Below are 20139 nucleotides of genomic sequence, written 5' to 3'. Positions count from 1 at the left end.
ATACTTCCCGCAACCTCAATGCAATTAACAAAGTTTGACCATAGGAAAGAAATAAAACATTTCTGAGAAAAATACATACAGTAAGTATTTTGGAGACCAAAATATTTGCAACCATTTGTTCTATGAACTGAAAAGTAGATAATGCTTAGGAAACTGTATCTTAGGAAAAAAACACCAGTAAGATTACATGTACAAGACAATTCACATAATGAGATCAGAAAGATCTGTAAAAATATGTTTCATTATGATTTAGTTATAGATGCTCTTTAGTGTAAAGTACCTTGTAATGGTCTTATTAACACATTCATATTGTTTTAGCAACTATCCACTATACTATATAATTGTACTGTATATGATTATTCCCTGATTATGGTATGTCATCAATTAATTTCATTTAACTTCTTAATTACATAATAATAGTTGTTCCATAATGAGAATTTGTTTTTGAAAGAAAACTACAATATAACACATCTTAGCTAATGATGCTAGCTCAGTTCCTCAAAACCAGGAGGTAAAGTATTGCGTACAATTTACCCCAGCCATGTGGAGATTTAAGGCGAAGTATGCATGTAGTCTGAGAAGAAACAAAATTCAGTGAAGTGTCAGCCATAATCTTGGTTTATGTAGAAAACATGCATCTTCAGTATTCATTTTCCAAGTCAGTCTTTGTTTTTAATCATGGTTTTACCATGTTCAGTGTGCAACGAGTGATAGTTTCTGTACGTTTGAGTAACTACATATTTTCCTTCTTCAAACCAAGATCAACAAGTTTGCCCTGGACACCACAGTATGTATACACATTGTCTTACCAGGATCACCAAGTTTGCCCTGGACACCACAGTATGTATACACATTGTCTTACCAGGATCACCAAGTTTGCCCTGGACACCACAGTATATATTCACATTGTCTTACCAGGATCACCAAGTTTGCCCTGGACACCACAGTATGTATTCACATTGTCTTATCAGGATCACCAAGTTTGCCCTAGACACCACAGTATGTATTCACGTTGTCTTTGTTTCTCACCAAGAACTATGGCAATGAGGGGCAGAGATAGTACAAACATCATGGTTTCATCTTTGTGTCTTCCATCTTTTAATCTCAGTCTGTCTTAGAGTCTTGATTTGTAGCTAAACGTTTGAACCTCCAGGACTAAACTCCTTTTAATTTCTTTAATCCTTCACTGGGGCAATTGATTTAGATGACTGGACTTAGAATCATGAATATTCATGCTCCAAAGTCATGAAAAGGAATGTCTCAGAGCTGTTCTAAACACTGTATACAGGGCTAAATTATGTATTTAATATTGATAATATTATTAGCATAATGATGATTTTTTTTTATGATTCCTTTGCCAAGTTCACTGACAATGTACCAAAAGACATCTGAAATATTTATTGAGTGCCTCTCAGGACACATATAGGAGTTGAATCTTTATAACTCTGTCCTCAGTTTCATACAGATTTGCATCCAGTGATTATTTACTAGGCAACAGGCAGTATTTCTTGGGAAAAGACAAAGTAGAATTTATTAGTCCACTCTCTTTATATTTAGCAGTTTTATCAGAGTTCTCTGAGGCATGATGTATTATTATTATTTTAAAAGAAAAAATGTTACACTACAAGGCATTTACATAACTTTCTTTGAAATTACACTTTTTGTAAATTAAGAACCTGACAGCCTGCTGCCCTACCCACATTCTTTACTGCTTTGCTGTAACTTACTATTTTGATACCTAACATTCTGGTGGAACAGTCACTCAGAAATGTTTCTAGGGTCTCAGAGATGATGGTAGGATGTTCTGAGAGCTACTTTAGAAATGATAACAACTATCTACACACGCCAAACTTTTCAGGCTCTTTGTCCTTTGGATGAGAAACTCCCTCAGTCTGCCCATTCAAACTGCTCTTTCTCTCATCAGGTTTTGGAAAAACGAGAGCTTTGGAGGTTTGCAATACTGGGCCCATTCACATGTGTATCTTGAAAGTAATTACCTGCCGTGAACCAAATATTTCAATAACATGTGTGTCTATATGCATAGAGTATATTCCAGAGTGGGAGAAGATGAAGAAACAACGAAACAACCTAAAATTTAGGAGTAGGAACAGGAAGAGTCAAGGGGGCAGGAAAGGAGGAAGGACATCCAGAATATCTAGAATAGCTGCAAAATGATGCAATTTTCACTAAAGCCAGTGATAGAGCCAGAATGGACTGGGTTTTAATCTTACTCTGTATATTCAATATAAATATCTCTGATTATATCCTTTCTTATAATGTAGGGTGAAGAATTGAGAATAGTGACAGGCGATGAAGGAAAATAACACACAGTTTAAAGGAAAACAGTAGCAGAGCCAATAAGAATGCATAGACCACATATTATTTTATTGTCTATAATCTATACAAATATCTACATAAAAGTAGACACTGAGTGTGGGTTTGCATGATATAGTTAACCTCATGATATTTTTAAAAATATGTTATTTTCATGTTTTCTAATTAGAATTCTCATTTTAATTATAGATGACAAAACAATATACACCATAGAGTGGAGCTTCTGATAAATTATATTTAACTGCTTTCTATTTTCAAAATAGCTATATTCAGAAGCACTCGGTTGTTCTATAATCTAGGTAGGAATCATTTTCCAATTTATTGTCTTTCATTGGGTAACATTGAGTGGATCACATGGTCAATTCTGAAATTATTTCACTTTATTGATGACTAAAATCTAGTGAACTATGATTAAGGGGATACTTGCTTTTACTCATATAACATGGGAAGTATTAGATGCTGACCCAATAATTATTACCACTTACATGTATGTATGTATACACATATATATAAAAATTATGACTGTCTTTCTGAGTTTTCCATAGAACCTATGCTTTCAATATTAAACTTTACACTATGTTTTTACTGACTAATTTACATAATTTTTATAACTGGTTCATTAATTTCTATGTTAGATACTTGGTAAACTGAAATATTTGTCTACAAGTACATTGAGGTTTTAAACATTAAAACAAACACATTGTGTATCCAAATTGGACTCAGATCTGTATTTCCTGCAATAAGTCTTATGAATGTGTGTGTCATCAGCATATTATGATCAAGGTAATTACCAATAAAGTCTCTTCACACCATACTTAGTACAGTGTTTCATTTTCATAATATAATAGACATTTGTTTTGTATTTTAAGAACTCAATAAAGTTTACATTTTCTAACTATACTATGTGTGTACTGATTTAAGATACAGACTAGAATCTTGAACAACTCATGCAAACCTTAAAAACAAAAATCTGAGCTTATATGGAAAACAAAACAAAAAATAGCACGAGGTGCAGAATGATATAACATGTCCATTTTATATAAAAAAAGAGGTTATGCGATATATTAGAATAACTTTCTGAAAGAATAATAAACATATGGCTTGCGTAGACTCAAATATTTGAGTGCTTAAGGAGTGATATTAGGATGCATGGCCTTAATACATTAGGTGTGGCCTTTTAGGTAGAACTATGTCAGAGGGAGTGGGGTTTGGGGTTTCAAATGTTCAATCCAGGCCCCCCTGTTTCTCTCTCTCTCTCTCTCTCTCTCTCTCTCTCTCTCTCTCTCTCTCTCCTTCTCCAATACTATGTCTACCTGTGCACTACCATGATTCCCACCATGACAAATAATGGACTAATCCTCTAATTAAATATTGTTAAGAAAGTAGATATGGTCATGGTGTTTCTTTACAACAATAAAACACTAAGACAGAAACCAAATTTATATCTAGTATTTTGATAGACCAATACAATACAATACAATACAATACAATACAATACAATACAATACAGATAATATATTGATTTTTAGCTGTGTTTCCAAACTAATCCTCTTTATCATAATTTTCATGAGCCTGGGGTCACTAAAAGATACACTATGACCATAAATAAATCTTAAATAAGATCCTATTTATTTACATACTGGTGTGCCCAGCACTGTACCTAAAAGAGCTCCCAAGATGTAGCCCCCTGTCATATCAACCTAGTATGCATAAAGGCAAACCCCACAAGATTGCATGTATTCTGTCTATATGTAGGCAGGGTCTAATTTTAGCATATAGGTTTTGCAGTTGTCTTAGTCATCTATTGTTAGCAGAGTAAGCAAGTTTGATTACAAAAGCAGAAAGAGGAGTTAGTCTAATGACCTACTATCTTAGTAGAACAGCAAATTTTACAAGTTCAGTCAGTTCAAGAACAGTTTCCAATGTCTTGGAAATGAAGGGGAAGTGGACTTCTGGAGTACAGCTTGTATAAATTAGGGGCTTACATTATTTCATGTTAGAGGATATTGCTTTGGTTTGTTTTGGTTTTTTATTTTCTGTTTCATTTTGTTTTGCTTCTTGGTCTCTTCAGTATAGCAGTCTAAACTTCAAATGTAATATTAACTTTCATAATAACCAAATTATTAAGTGGAAGAAATTGACATTTACAATGGTATAATCAAGGTTTTTTTGTTTGTTTGATTATAGCAACTAAAGCGTGAAGATTGCTTATCTACAGGTAAGGATTAACTTCTGCAGAGTCACGGAACACTGCCTAGATTGCACTCCTCAGATAGGAAACTTCTATTTCTTCTGTTAGAGGCAACTTGCATCCCAGTTGTATGTGGGGTTCTATCTTTTTCTCCTTCACTTAATATTCTACCTCTGTGGCCAGTATTTATTAAGAAGTGTTTGCTAATTCATCTTTCATATGTGTGAGTATCGGCCAGCCAGGTAAAGGTTCTTGAGTGCAATTCCCTGAGCGTGTGACTGGTTGTCAGTTTTCTTGTACGCTTAGCTCTGTCTTTTACTTCTATGAAAGCAATAATTCCAGAATTTTAAACTATTTACCTGCATCCATTGCTTAAAAAGGAAGAAAAATTAAGTACCATGAAGTTTCAAACATATCAAATATGAAGGATACAATGACAGTTTCTGGCAAAAATATTGATTTCAATTGTATTTGACTTCTTAGCATAAAATGAGGCTCATGACTGGAAATATTCCTATTTGTAACAAGGTTTTGATTTTATAGGCTCTTTATGTCTGTGTAGTATATGAAAGATTCTGAAAAATATTATAACAGAGAAAATGCTGATCCAAGTCAACTGTCAATAAACAGGATACAGAAAAATATAACAATTCTTGAATGAGATTTTTATCTTTAATAAAAATCAATATATGACATATTCCTTGAGATACCTATCAGTATAGGTAGGACAGCACAGGTAAAACTTAACGTTGGGTCTGTTCTCTCTAAATGTATTTGATTTCCTTTATAACATCTCTGTGTTGTTCACTCACTTACATTCAGACAATAAAGCTGCTTCTGTTATTTGAGGCCCAAAGTCCTCAACAGCAACCAATCTAGTAGCATAGGTTTCATCAATACCATGATTATGCCAAATGGATATTTAGTGCCTTTTGGGCCTTGACCTCCACTTATGACTTCACACCTTAGATGTAAATAAGTTACTGTTTTCTCTTTATTAATATGTTTTAAATAGAACATTTTTAAGTCTGTAACAAAAATTAATATTTTAATGCATATTTGATTATAAGAAATTAATGTTTTCTCTGTTATTTGGAGTTGAAGAGATTTTATACACTTTAAAGATTTTTCATAGCTCTTTGACAAAGAACTCCTTTTTTAGAAATATTTTAACTTTTAAAAATGTAACTAAAATATAATTACATTTTTCCTTCACTTTCCAAAGTCTTCAAGATCCACTCACCCACCCCACCCCACAAGCTAACTTTCTTTCAAATTATGGCTTCTTCAGCAATGCCTTTCTGCAGTTCTGGTGTTGTAAATGAACAGAAGGCAATACAAATCACTCCAGTGAATGTCAATCATGAATCATATAATACAGTTTTTGTAAGGAAAAAAATATCTACATGATCTTTTAGAAACCACCATTTCTCTGTGAGAATAATGACCATTTGGTATCAGATAACCAATTTTGGTGTACTTTTTTTGGAGGCAGGCAATTATTACTACTTTCAACATTAGGTCTTTACACCATCCAAAAGTTATCTAAAAGTAACATTGAATAGACTAAGGAGGTTGTATTTAAGAATATAATCATAGTCCTATGTATATATGCATATAATAACTATTAATGTAAGAACAGGCCATGAATTTGAAAGAGATCAAAAAGGGATAAATGGGGGAGTTTGAAGGAGGAAAGAAAATAGAGGGAATGATGTCACAGTATTATAATTTTTAAAAAGGACATAATAAGCTATGAATATGCAAAATAAAACAAAATATTAAAGGGTAAGAATATAAAACCCAGTGTGTCTTTAGAGTGTGTCCTTTGGATTTTATCTACTCATTTGTTTTTTACAATAATAGCAGGAATTCTTTCTGAAATGTAAACATGTGAAGAAACTAACCACTCAATGGCTGAATGCCCCCACTGTGTCTGTAGTGCAGAAAAGATTCTCCATGCCCAAAGCAACTGCTAAGAAGCAAATCACCCAGTACTAAATGTAAACTTAGCCATACTGTAAAGTAGCAGAGAAAAGACAAACCTAAACATAATTAATGGTGCTAAAGGCTGCCCAACCCAACAAAGAGAAATTGCTCTCTCATTTTCCAAATTTGTCTTGTTTTGTTTAACCCTATGCTGACTTCTGCTGTCCAAGAGACTTTTCTTCAAGGATCTTAATTTTAAATGAAAAAGGTTAGTTCTTCTTTTATTTACTTAGTAACAAGCTTCCATATGAATACTTCTGTCTAGGCCTGTCTTGTGTGATGATACATTTGAAATCTGTTTAAAATGTCTCTCTAATCTTGTTCTTTATTACATCTATATCAGTCTTCTGCTTTAGGAGCAGCTGTTAAGCCCTGCATTTCATTCTTCACTTGTGTCTCTCACATACCTACCTATACTCGCCAAGAGCATTTAGGTTAGGATAATTTCTACATTTAAATAGTAGGAATATGATGTCCTGGGTATAAAACCGTAAGATTTTTTTAATGCAATTAATTTTAATTGGAGTTTTCATAATACTTTTAAAGCAGTTTTCACTTTGTAATTTCTTGTCTATTTTTGTTATTCAAGATTTTTAGGTATATTCCCACAACAGATATATATATGTGTGTGTGTGTGTGTGTGTGTGTGTGTGTAATATATTATTGTATGCTGCCAAAATTTGGTAGTGTACACTGCTTTTTAAATATATATATATATATATATATATATATATATATATATATATATATATTTAATATATATATCATTTTTTGGTTACAGATGAATAACAACCCTAAGCCAAATAAGAAGTAGCATCTATGAAATAAGAATTGTTTTTCTTCTAACATTAACATGAATTATAACAGCTGAATACTAGCAGCATCAGTGTACTAGCTTAAGTAGTATTATTGCCAAAGTCAGTATTTTAATCAGTACAGGGAAATGAAAGTTCAGACCTTTTGAATTTCGTTTCTACTTCCCATTAGCAATAGTTATTGTGAACCCAATCCATGAAGAAAATCTTCTGTCTACATAACATAGCTTCTCTGTGAGGAGATGAACAACATCTGATGCTTAACCTTTACTTCAAAGTCCTTCATACATACGAGGAAATGATTTCAGATCCTACCACACAATTTTCTTTATCCAGGCAAATAATCCCAGTCAGTGCCTTTCCTCATTGCTGGCTTTTTCTGTAATCAGGGTTGCTTTTCTCTGAGTCCTGACTGAACTTTTCATTTCTCTTTTCAATCGTGAGAGCTATAAGTAAATTGGAAGTATGATTCTATCAGGCTCAAGCCTGTGATGAAAATAATAGGAGGATTGCCCCCAAACCCTAGTTCTATATGCACAGGGATGTCGAAGCCATCCCTTTGTTAACACGAAGGGATGAAAATTAATTCAATAGTGCAGATACTGAAAATCGTCATCAATTATGTTTTCAAATATGTATGTAAATACACAATATAAATATGGTAGTACATATAAAATTGATCAACATTTTCATCTTCTGAATTTTTACTTACACTGTGAAGTAATGAAAACACACACGCACCTGCACACATGCACACAGACCCATAGACACATGCGTACACACACACACACACACACAAAACCAAAACTAGAAAGTATCTAGAATAAATTAAAGTTCTAATACTACAAACATAAATTAGAGACCAATTATTTTCACTCAGTCAGATATAATATAATACAATCTGTCCTTTTGGTGTTTGAAAGTAGAAAAATGTAGAGATTTTGGAAATTTCAGGAAAATTTCATGGGTGAGAGCTATGTTTACCTATTTTACACTCAACATTGAAGAGCTAGATAAGTTGTAACAGAATTTTCCCAACTTCTCATTATTATATGAGGAAATCTTTCAGTAGTTTTCAATAGGATTAATAGATTCAATTGCAATACTGAACTCACTTCCCTGACCAGTAACAGGCCATAAGTTGCAGATAATTGTCTACTCACCACCAACCTTTCCACTTGCACCTTTAAGCATGAGCTCATGTAAAATCTATGGATAGCCTATAGTTTCCCTTTTCTCACTGAGAAGGTGCTCTTGTTACTAAGGAAGCATACAGTATTCTTGAGTTACTAGTGGTTGTAATATGTTGTTGTTTTCATTTCTGTGATAATAAAACAATGACAAAAGTAACTTGGGAAAAGATATGACTTAGCTTTCTGGTTCAGAAATTGAGGAGACCCAAGTCAATACCTGGAGGGATGAACTCTGATGCCATAACTGAAACATGTATCGCAGAGGAACCCTACCAACTGGTTTGCTTCCTTTGACTTGCTCAGCTACCATTCTTATACAGGCCAGGCCCATGTAGGAATGCCAATGTCCACAGTAGACTATGTCCTCCCACATCGATCCACAATCAATATTATGCTCACAGGTGTGACCACCGCCCAGTCTTATGAAGCCAACTCTTAAATCTAGGTTCTCGTTTTTGAGGTACATATGTTTGTGTTGAGCTGACAAAATCATGCAGCACAGAAATAAAGAGTTGATTGGAATCTTTTCTACAATTTCATCTCCAAAAAGAGAAGCAGGAAATAGAACCAACCAGCCAGTTGAATGATCTATGAGAGTCTCATGCAACTACCTCTGAACCCATTGTCCTATACACGTTTGTTATTTATACATGTCTGAAAACATGAAGCATTCTGCCTCAAAGTGGTGCTTAAAATATCTAAGGAAGGATGGTAGTTAAGTTTCAAGGTAACCCTTAATATGCAGGAGCAAACACAATTTTATACAGCGCTACTTAGATGATAAATTTTAAGATATGGTGTATCTATGTATACACATATGTATAGAGAGAGAGTGGAAGAAGGGAAGGATACAATGTAATGAATAAATAAAGGACACACCACATACTACAGAATAGAAAGACATTTTTCAAATTGCTTCATACAATGGAATCACTTAATATGTAAAGAGATTAAATGAAAATAGAGGTCAAAAATTAGATGGCAAAATGCGAGGCCAAAATGAAATGGGAGATAGCCAAAATAAAAAGGCAAACCTCATCATTAGAAAAACAATGTATAAATCACAAGGCATAAAACCAACAACAGATGCAGCAGAAAATCAAATTACCAGGAGACAGGAGAGCTGAAATATTCACAGCAAATGTCAATGGATAAGGCAAAGGAAAGAAGTGGTGAAGGCCACAGCTGTACTGAGGCAGACAGGCTAAGATGTGGCTTCTTTAATACAACTGGCACTCGCGATAACATGAGTGCAGAGGTAGCGAATTAGATAACTTTGGGAAATGTCCCTCAAAAAGAAATGTGAATTCACAAATTGAAATACTGCCCCATATTTCTGGGAAATTGAATATATAATTAGACATGGAAAGATATGAGGTAGATCTAATTTAAACTATTGAACTCAAAGTGTATAGAATGACTTGAACGTACAGGAATAAAACACCTACAGAATGAAAAAAGGCAAGACAGAACTCCCAGGTGGTAGTCCTCACTGTCAATAAGCAATGGAACAATGGTATTCTAAAGTACTACACTTGATTATTTATTTATAAAGGCACATTCTCAGTGATAAAAGGGATGACAGAATACAGCACCTTTTACATTGTTGAACAACAAAGAAATCCAGGCAATTAGGAGTACCATCAAACTGGAGAGCTCTGCACAGTGCAGAACAACTGTTGACTTGCCATATGTTTACAGAAAGAAATGATAAAAATCAAAATGGGAATAATGAGTATGGATGAGATTGGCATCACTAACACTTATATACAGAGAAACTAACACTTTACCAAAAGCCTGCAAATGGGGAAATGATTGTGAATAGAATGATGGTCTCTGCTACAGGCAGCCTCCTCTTGTCAGCATGGAGATCTGTTATGATTCTGAATCCTGAGCTTAAAAAGACTACTGTCCAGAGGATATTGCTGTAAATGTCTTTTTAGTCATTCACTCAAAGGTTTGTCAAATTATACAGAAGGATGTGTAAAATCTAAGATTTATGGAATTAAATTCATATGATTTTTTTCAAAAACAGTACAGTGATTTTATGTTTGTACATTTGTGCAATTGTGTGTGTGTTGGTGTGTGAGAGTGTGTATTTGTGAGTGGGTTTGTATTTGTGTGTGTTGGTGTGGTTTGTGGCTGTTGGTGTGTAGGTGTGAGTGTCTGTGTGCGTCTCTGTGTGCTTGTATTTGCACTTGAAATCAGAAAATTTAGGAAAAATTTGAACTTATTAAATGTATTGCAAATCTTGTTTCTGAAAACAACAGAGAGGAGGAAGAGAGAGAGAGTCAATGAGAGAGGCAGAGACAAAAGAGACTTGGGAAAGGAAACATGCTAGGGCGGTTGAATATAAATGTGCTTTCATTATTTATCTGTTTCTGTATTTTAAACATCCTGTGAGTGCCTAAAAGTACAGCACCAAGAGGAATTGCTGTGACCAGCTTCCTCTCAACTCTTCAATATCTTGATGACTAAATGATTGTATGAATTGTTATTAATGTTATATATACTAAGCGTCTACATAAATTTAATGATGCACCAGAACACTCTCTGTTGCTAAGACAAAGAAAACTACTCTCAAGTTTTCCTTCTAGATTTAGATTTGTTTGAGGATCCTACATGCAAGTGTTTATAAATGTCCAAATACTGTTCAGCATGAACAATTTATATAGCTTCAATTTAGAAAAAAGAACAGGGGGAATAAAACTTCCAGCTTACTTTTTATGCTGCCACTAAAATAATATTTGAGGAGCATTAATGTATTGCTTAGCACAATAAATACCAGCCCAAGCATCTCATAAAACTCACTGAGAGTCATTCAAAGGCAGGTCAAGGATAATTATTTCATTTTCTTACTGAGAATACACCTTTTACACCAACAAATACAAGGGACTTTGGAAAACCAATGTGTGGGTCTTCCGTCCTTCTAGGAAAGGGAAACAAAATACTCACGGAATCAAATACATAGACAAAATGTGGAGAAGAGACTGAAGGAAAGGCCATCCAAAGACTGCCCAACCTGAGGATCCATTCCATATACAGTCAGCAAATCCAGACATTATTGTGGATGCCAAGAAGTGGAGCCTGATATAGTTGCCTCCTGAGAGGCTCTACCAGAGCCTGACAAATACACAGGCAGATGCTTGAAGACAGCCATAGACTGAGTAATGGGTCCCCAATGAGATCCTCAATGGAGGAGTTAGAGAACAATAATATCAACCAATCAGACCCCGCAGAGCTCCCAGGGACTAAACCACCAACCAAGGAGTACACATGGAGGGATCCATGGTACCAACTGCATTTGTAGCCTAGGATGTCCCTTTCGGACATCAATGAGAGGAGAGGGCCTTGATCCTGTGAAGGCTTGATGCCCCAGTGTAGGGGAATTTGAGGGCAGGGAGTCAGGAGTGGGTGGGTGGTGAAACACTCTCATAGAAGCAGGAGAGGGGGGATGGGATAGGGAACTTCAGGGGGGAACTGGAAAAAGAGATAACACTTGAAAGGTAAATAAAGAAAATATCCAATAAAAAAAAGAAGAAAAAAATGAAAATTTGATAAATGAATAATTTCACTTCCTATTTATTTTAACTTTGATACTTGTATTGGTCTCTTGTTTAGTTTTGTGAGTACCGTGTGTGTGTGTGTGTGTGTGTGTGTGTGTGTGCTTGTCTGTCTGTGTATGTACACAATCACTTGAGCATCATAGTATAAGGTCAGGTGCGTATCCTGGTTTCCATCTGGTTTGAAAGAGTCTCTTTTTCTTTTTAACTTTGGACGTACCATGCTTCTGAAAGCTTCATGCTTCTGTAGATACTTGTGTCTTCACCTCCCATCACCCTAGCTGAGCGTCTGGCTTTTTGTACTGAAACAAGGCTTGTACTTCATGAAACCATCTCTCAAGTTCCTTTCTGCCTTTTTAATTTTTAATTTTTGGTTTCTAGAAATCTTATCTTACCTCAAATTATATCAGATTGCATAATATTTGACTGTTTTTAAAGTGGAAATTTCAAAAACTGAAAAAAGAATGTATATTGTGAAGTGTAATAAAATCTTCCCAAATTGAAGATCCATTTCTAAATAATAATGACTTTTCTTCACAAGAAATTAAATTAAATTTAAAAAAGATTACTGCACAATGTATTTAGATCATAGAGGAGTAATAATTAAAATATGTGTGATTCACAGTAGTAATGCAAATTAAATTTTATATTTCATAAGGCATATATTCTGTTGTGATGTATTAGCTTGAAAACTTAAATCTAATACAGTAAGACAATAAAATGCAATTCTTTGAAAATATAAGATTCTAGAATATGTATAAAATTAGGTTGCAAGAAACTAATTTTTTTGGATAGTAGGATTTCTACAAAGAATGAAACAGGTCACTTGCAGAAAAATGGATGCAATTGATTAGTAGGAAATTGATATCCTATTCAATTAAATGTACTATATAAATAGAAATATCTATGTGTGTATTCATATATGAACAAAGATATGTACAAACACACAGATAATAGTGTATGACATAAGGAGTTATTTTGGAAATGGAATCGGGATTTATAGGAGAGGCAGGTTTTAGGAAGTGGTAATGAAGTACCGGGGGCTGACTCTTAGCCGAAAGCAGCTATCTTCTTTGCAGCCATCTCAGGCCATATACCCTGCCAAGAGATTCGTTTTTCAACAGCCCACAACAGCTGAGCACACTCTGATAAACATCTTATTTTTCTCAGATATCTTGTTTTGTTGTTTAGTGCCCCCAGCTGAAAGGCGCACGTGGTAAAGTGTCTTCAACTGCATTCCCCTGCTTATGCTTATATACACCCATGATTTCCTTTCAATTAAAGAGATTTGAACAGACTCTCTGTCTTGTCTCCATTCTTCATGTCTCTTGACCTTCCATCTCCACTCTCTCTCTCGTGCTAGACCCTGACCTGCAGGCTGGAGTAGCGGGACCGGGACAAAGCGGCCCCCAAATGTGGGGCAGAATGGGCTGTTACAATGAAGTATTGACTAAGGAGTGTATATGTTAAGCTTTCTTATCTCCGGGTACATTAGAGGGATTAAAGCAGACATTTAACATGTGTTTTGATTTTTCTGTTACAGTAAGGGATTAGCTGCTGACCTACCTATAAAAAACTTAACACTGTAGGAATAGAAAAAGACTTCTTGACTCAAAACACTACTTCTAGCTGATTCTTTGGCTTTGTGTTTCATCATGAAATCCTCTAGTATTTAAAACATCATCGAAAATTGATGACAGAATTCTTTTAGGGAAATATTTTATGTTTTCTTATATTTTATAGAAAGTTTATACACCTTCTCACCCCAAGTAATTACATAATTGCATTAATTATACGGCTCATTACCTAAAAGAAAGCTGGTTAGAATGCTTATAATACCATGAATTCTGATTAAAAAAAAAAGTGCTTCATATATATATATATATATATATATATATATATATATATATTTGTATCTACATTTAATTCGTGTTCTCGTACCAAATGTAGCAGGCATATAAATCAGCACAAGACTACACTTTGTGAATAGTCATACATACATACATACATAAATACGTACAACTTTGCAAATCAATAGCCTATAAACATGCATATGCCTTTAAATGGTGTTGAGTATATTTACATGCCTTTATGAAAAAAATAGCCCAAAATATCAACATCCGTTCTTATGAACATATTTTAAAGCTTTTTCAGATGTCTGCATTGTGAATAGAGAAACAACTCCACCAAGCTACATGTCAAGTTAATATTATACTAGAAAGAGCTATTTTTTGCTTGTTTGATTTTGCTATTAGAAAAAACCTGAAAACCAAATGGAGCAGAAATGTAAGCTGTAAAGCCTTAAAGAGAGACCGGTGAATAATTACTCATTACCTTATATTCTAAAGCACTAACTCTTGAGAGAATGCAGACTTGATTGACTAAGTGAGGTCCATAAAGTGCTCAGAGACTTAGTCCCTCCCTTGCACTTTATGGATAAAGAAGTTAATAGCAAATGACTTCTATAGCATCACACATCTCACAAATACCAGAAGCAACATTAAAACTATGCTATCGAAATTCCAATCCATGACCTTTCTCTGTTAGTCAACCACATTTAAAAATACCAAGTTAGGTAAAAATATTTTAGAGTCCTTCACAATCAATTTAGGTTTTGAAACAAAGTAGATCTTCCTTTTTCTTTTTGTCTATCTAAAATATAAACTATATTACTGCTGCTCTGCATAGTAAGCAAGCATGAAAGTAAATAACATTTTCCAAAAAAATCTCCATTTTTACAGTTTAATGTGTTTCTCTCTACCTTATACATTGTATCACTAAAACAACTGTCCACTGTGTTTTATTCCCAAACTCAACATTCCTACATTAATCTGTTAACATATACTTTATTAATGTGCAGGACAGAGCAGTAGTACTCAGGTTCATAAGAATGGAGAAACTATAGCATCACAAAACAACGCGTCCTTCATTCACTTAGACACTCAGAAATGATGAGATGAAGAAGGCATTAACTGATATGAGAGAAAAATTAGTAAACAGGGTGAGGAGAACAGCAGAGGTGAAGGCTTGCTTATGGATAAAATTAATTGCTTGAATTTAATAGTAGAAAATTTCTTGAGTAAATTAAAACTATGAAAGCTATGAAAATTACACTTTGGAGATCTGCTATTCAAAATACAAATTTTATATTTTGTGATATCACATATACTGTTTTAAAAGTCAGGATAAAACCATGCAATTAGGAGAATCACTTCCAAATCCTGCATTGGCAAAGAAAAATCATCATAAGATCCTTACTTTCTAGGCCTCCCAATGAGGTTTATTTGTTTATGTAATGATTGTTTTTTTTTTTATTTGTGTAACCATGGTTTGAAAACAAAACTGTCAGGTCGACATACTATGCAATGATGAGTTAATTTTTGGCAGCTTATTTCTTGGTTCTCTATTCTATTCCATTTTCTTTCTATTTTTCTTCCAGTTCCATGCTATTTTTTTCCCTTTTTTTCTATGGTTGAACAGTACAGATGCAGGGACAAAAGTGGATCAATGATTGACAGAAAGGCCATCCAGTGACCAGCCCAATTTGAGATCTATGTCATGGGCAGGCACCAAACCTTGACATTCTTACTAATGCTATATTGTGCTTGCAGACAGGAGCCTAATATGGCCATTCTACGAGAGGCTCTATCAGCAACTGAATGAGACAGATCCAGATATTGACAGCCAACCATTGGACTGAGATCAAGAACCCATATGGAAGTGATAGGGGAAGAACTGAAGGAGCTGAAGAGATGGCAACCCCATAGGAACAACAACAATGTCAACTAACCTGGACCCGTTTCCATTCACCACAGTGTTGACTTTTTACAGGAAGGTCAGCAACTAACTAACTGCTGACTGAAACAACAGGAAAAATACAAATATATGCTAAATGTCTTATCTAAGCCCCCTAAAACACCCTGGGATTAGAAAGCTCAACATAGACAATGCTAAGGTAATATTAATTTTGGAGAATGGAGCTCAAACAGGAAAGAAAAATTCAAAGATGTAACTCTTAATCTCTCATTTTCATTCACAAAAAGAGAATTTTATACTTTCATTTGCATAAAAGTTAATACGAGATTACTTATGGATACAAAGTGATCGCAGGAGTAGCATTGTGTTGCTATTGCTTACATGCTGCCTGCTTAAAGTAAAGCACAAAAATCCAGGAGCATAGCAGTAAAGACAGAAAGGAAAGTTTGATCATTGTTTTTGAAGAAGGGAGGAAAAAGCCTCCTATTGCCTGAAGCTACAGTCACAGCCTTCTATAAAACCAATCCACAGACTTCTAAGGCTGACAGGATACATGTGACATGGAATGGATCAGGTAAAAGTCTCCATTAGAATGTTGCCAATATTTCTTCTAGATGCCAACCACTCACCAGAGTGACGGCTTATTGGAATACAAACAACTAGGACACCATGGATACCATATTTTCCTTTTCAAAGTGCCCTTCTATTTTATGTTCGCAGTTTTAAAAATGTCTTTCTGCTGATCTGAGTAAAATTTTGCCACAACAATTGACACAAATCTGTCAACATTGCATCTAAATGATTCTTTATCTTGATTCTGAAGATAATTAAAAATGCAATGTGAAATGGTTAAAGAGGCCAGCCTGAGTCGTCAAAGGCAGCTGCTTGACTTAACTCAGTCTCTGTTTCTTTCAGGGCAGATGATTATGGAACAATTAATTTACTCCAAGTTTCATTTTCCATCTGATAGAAAGAGAAACCCATTCATAGTTTGTGCTCTAATGATTTTCCATAGGTGTTATAGGATGAGAATTTATAACTCCTAAATGTGTATCTTAAAATCTGACTCCCAATATGACAATATTTGCTGGAAAATTATTAGAAAATTATATACAAATTATTTCAAAAGGAGGCTATACCGATAAAATAGGTATGAAGAGTGATATCTCTTCCTTTCATTGACCAACACACAAAGAATACACAAAGATGTCTCATGAGAGCAGGGTGAGATGACAGATATATGTGTTATAACTAACCAACCAACCAAACAAACAAACATTAAGCAAACAAACAAACAAATAAGCAAAACATCAAACATTCAACCAACCAACCAACCAACCAAACATCCAAACAACCAACAGTCTGTTTTGTACATTTCTCTTAGTATTTCAAACTATGAGAAGTAAATGTCTACTTTTTTATTTTTACTTATTTTTTAAATCAAATCATATTTTTTACTTATTCACACAGGGGTTATAAACACAAAAAGGCAGGACGTGGGGAAGGGGATGACACTGAAGCATGGGTGTTCAAGGGGAATACAGATACCTTTCAGAAAAGGGTATCGGCTGGGTGAAGGTTCAGGGGACAGGTCACTTTAAGCCATTAATATCTTTGATATTCTGTAGAATGAACTCCGTGTATTTGTGTGTATGTGTCTGCATTTGTGTGGGTGTGTTTGCTGCTATCTATAATTGTTAACCACAATGATACAAATAATGATACCATTGTTGTTACCCACAATGGTAATCCTAAAACATCAAGCATGAAACAAAACTGATTGTTTGTTTTAATTTCTTAACTTTATACACAAGAAACTGCAGAATCAGCACTTCTGTATTAATTTTTTGTGGTCATTATGTATATTTGTGTCTTACAATAAATATTCAATATTTGATGAGGCTTAAGTGAATATGTTCATGGATCCAAATAATGGGATGATGCTAATTAAAAGACATTTCTTCTGTGTTCTGCCTATCACTCTTTTCTATTTCTATAGGTGTAGATGTATTTTCATGCTTGCTTTCTGTTCCTATTACCCTGGGTTTCTCAACTCCTTTAAGGGTTAGAGATGTCCAGTTACTTCATTCAACTTTATTACCCTCATTCTAAAAATTCATTCAAACAATTTTCATCAGCTTTAATTTTTCTGATATAGCTAGTCAGGATCATGAAAGTGAAGTCACTTCCCTCATATTATAAACCCATAATTGGAAAGTCTAGATGGTATCCATATCTTCCTGGCTGAGAATCTCATGCTTTCTGAGTGCCTCACCTAAAGCTGTGATGACAAAGTGTGATGATAAAGGTGATGATGTTGATGATGGCCATGTTGACTTACTGCCTTGTCACTGCACTTTCTATATTAGCAATGGTTCATTGTTTCAGAATTAGTAAATATGAGAGCTATGGTCTTTTAGATATCATTTTAAAATTATATTCTAGTCATAATTTTTGAAAACGTCTCTCATGAGAACAACAGAAAAAGATGCCTAGTAGTAACAGATCAAGACGAAAAATATTGCTCGTGATTGTAACTGCAGATACAGCAAAATAGAAAAATGCAGTCTGCTTACTAAGTAAGAAGTGTATGTTGTTTTTGCATGTATGTTTATTTCTGGATAATACCTTCTCAGCATTTGTCTTCAACTATTAACATCTGGCCACATACCTATAATTTTTTCTGTGTAGGCTTGATGTCACTTGTGCTTGAGCCTAAGTTACAATACAAACCAGATGCAGGGTTGACAGAACTTGCTGTTTAATATCTCACTGTAGCATAAGACTATTTAAGCATGTTCGGTTGTATTCACAAATGTTTCTTTGTTTTGTCTTATTTTGATTTTTCTTTTCTTTTTGTTTTGATTTTTAGCAAAGGGCCTTGCCTGATGCCCTTGAAATCACTTACTATATTGACGGAAGTCGCAAAAAATAAATTTTGTTATCAGAATTTTGGAGGACTGATTTGAACCCTATTTTTTTAAAAAAGTTCATGTCTATGGTATAGCACAAATGCATGTCAGGTTGGAAGGAATCTTCTAAGACAATGAAAGATACAATTGTATCCAAGACGAAAGGAATGCTTAGTACAAATCATTTCCAACTGCTCAAGCAAGGTTTTCAAACTGAGCTACTCAGTTCCAGTACTGATTGCACCTGATACAGTAAGTACTTCCTTCTGTGTTACAGTCTGACCTCTCAGACTAGAGAAGAAGGGGCTATGAATGGACATAACACATTCAACAGTGCCTTCATTTGTGATTTAGAAAGCCCAAGTAACATCCAGTTTGGCTGTAATTCATGATGTCTATGGACACCATGTGAGCCAGCTTTGCAACCATAAATAAGTTTGTCTTCAAAGACAGAAGAGTTTGAAAACAGAAGTGACTGAGTGGGGTTCCCAGTAAAGTGGTACATAAAAGTAGAGATTTCTGGATTTCTTTGTGATACATGTTATTTTTTTTGCAGTATCATTTTCCTCAAAATAAAATCCCATAAATAAAAAAAACATATTTTGTTTTGTAATTAAAAGTTTCCCTACAAAATCAACCACTTTGGAATAGACCAACACTTCAAGAAAGTATTTTCATCTATCCATTTAATTGTGCATGTGCGTGAGTATACATGTGGATGTATGCATGCCTTGGTATGACTTGGAGTTGATCTTCTACTACTGTTGATTCCAGGGATCGAACTCATGTCATCAGTCATGGTGGCAAGTGCCTTTACCTATTGAGCCATCAATAGATGTATCTTCTTCAAAAGCAAACATAGCAGAAATCACAGTCCTTTTGGATGACATAACATTTAATGAAGTTAGTAAAAATTTTTTGGAACAACAAAGTTTTTGCCCAACTTCTCTTTTTATGAAGGCAACACAATTGCATTTAATAAAGATAGTTAGAAATGAAAATAAATTGCTCTTATTCCTTATGGGAAAACTTTTAATGATGAATAAAGAGTCTTAAATAAGATTTTTGTGTACTGTTTCTAGAAATACAACTGATAAAAATTATTAAATTGGGACAGATATTAATGAACACAAAATTATTTATGCTAATTATTTGTAATGATAAAACACTAGACAGTATAACAAATAACAAATACCCAAAGATTTTCAGACATTCTTATTCTAGTCATTTCTCCAATTTAGAGAACAGATTCAATTATTTCAAAGTATTATAAGTATGAAAACTATGAAAAATTATGCAAATGCTTACAGTGAATAAAAATTATCAATATATAATGACTGTTATTTAAATTAATTAGGATGATTATGAATATATTCGTACTCAGTA

The 20139-nt window shown here is 34.2% G+C and overlaps 1 protein-coding gene across 1 annotated transcript in view; it reads right to left on the bottom strand.

The window, feature by feature from the left end:
* The window catches only part of LOC114636917 (netrin receptor DCC-like), a gene marked incomplete at its 3' end in the record, with an annotated part of 424348 nt that overhangs the window by 155680 nt on the left and 248529 nt on the right, over window positions 1–20139 (bottom strand). The window lies entirely within an intron of this gene.

This window comes from Grammomys surdaster, unplaced genomic scaffold (genome assembly GCF_004785775.1).
Source record: "Grammomys surdaster isolate TR1022 unplaced genomic scaffold, NIH_TR_1.0 125059, whole genome shotgun sequence".
NCBI lineage: Eukaryota > Metazoa > Chordata > Mammalia > Rodentia > Muridae > Grammomys > Grammomys surdaster.
Note: the sequence above shows the minus strand (reverse complement) of the source record. Positions and strands in the feature narration are given on the sequence as shown.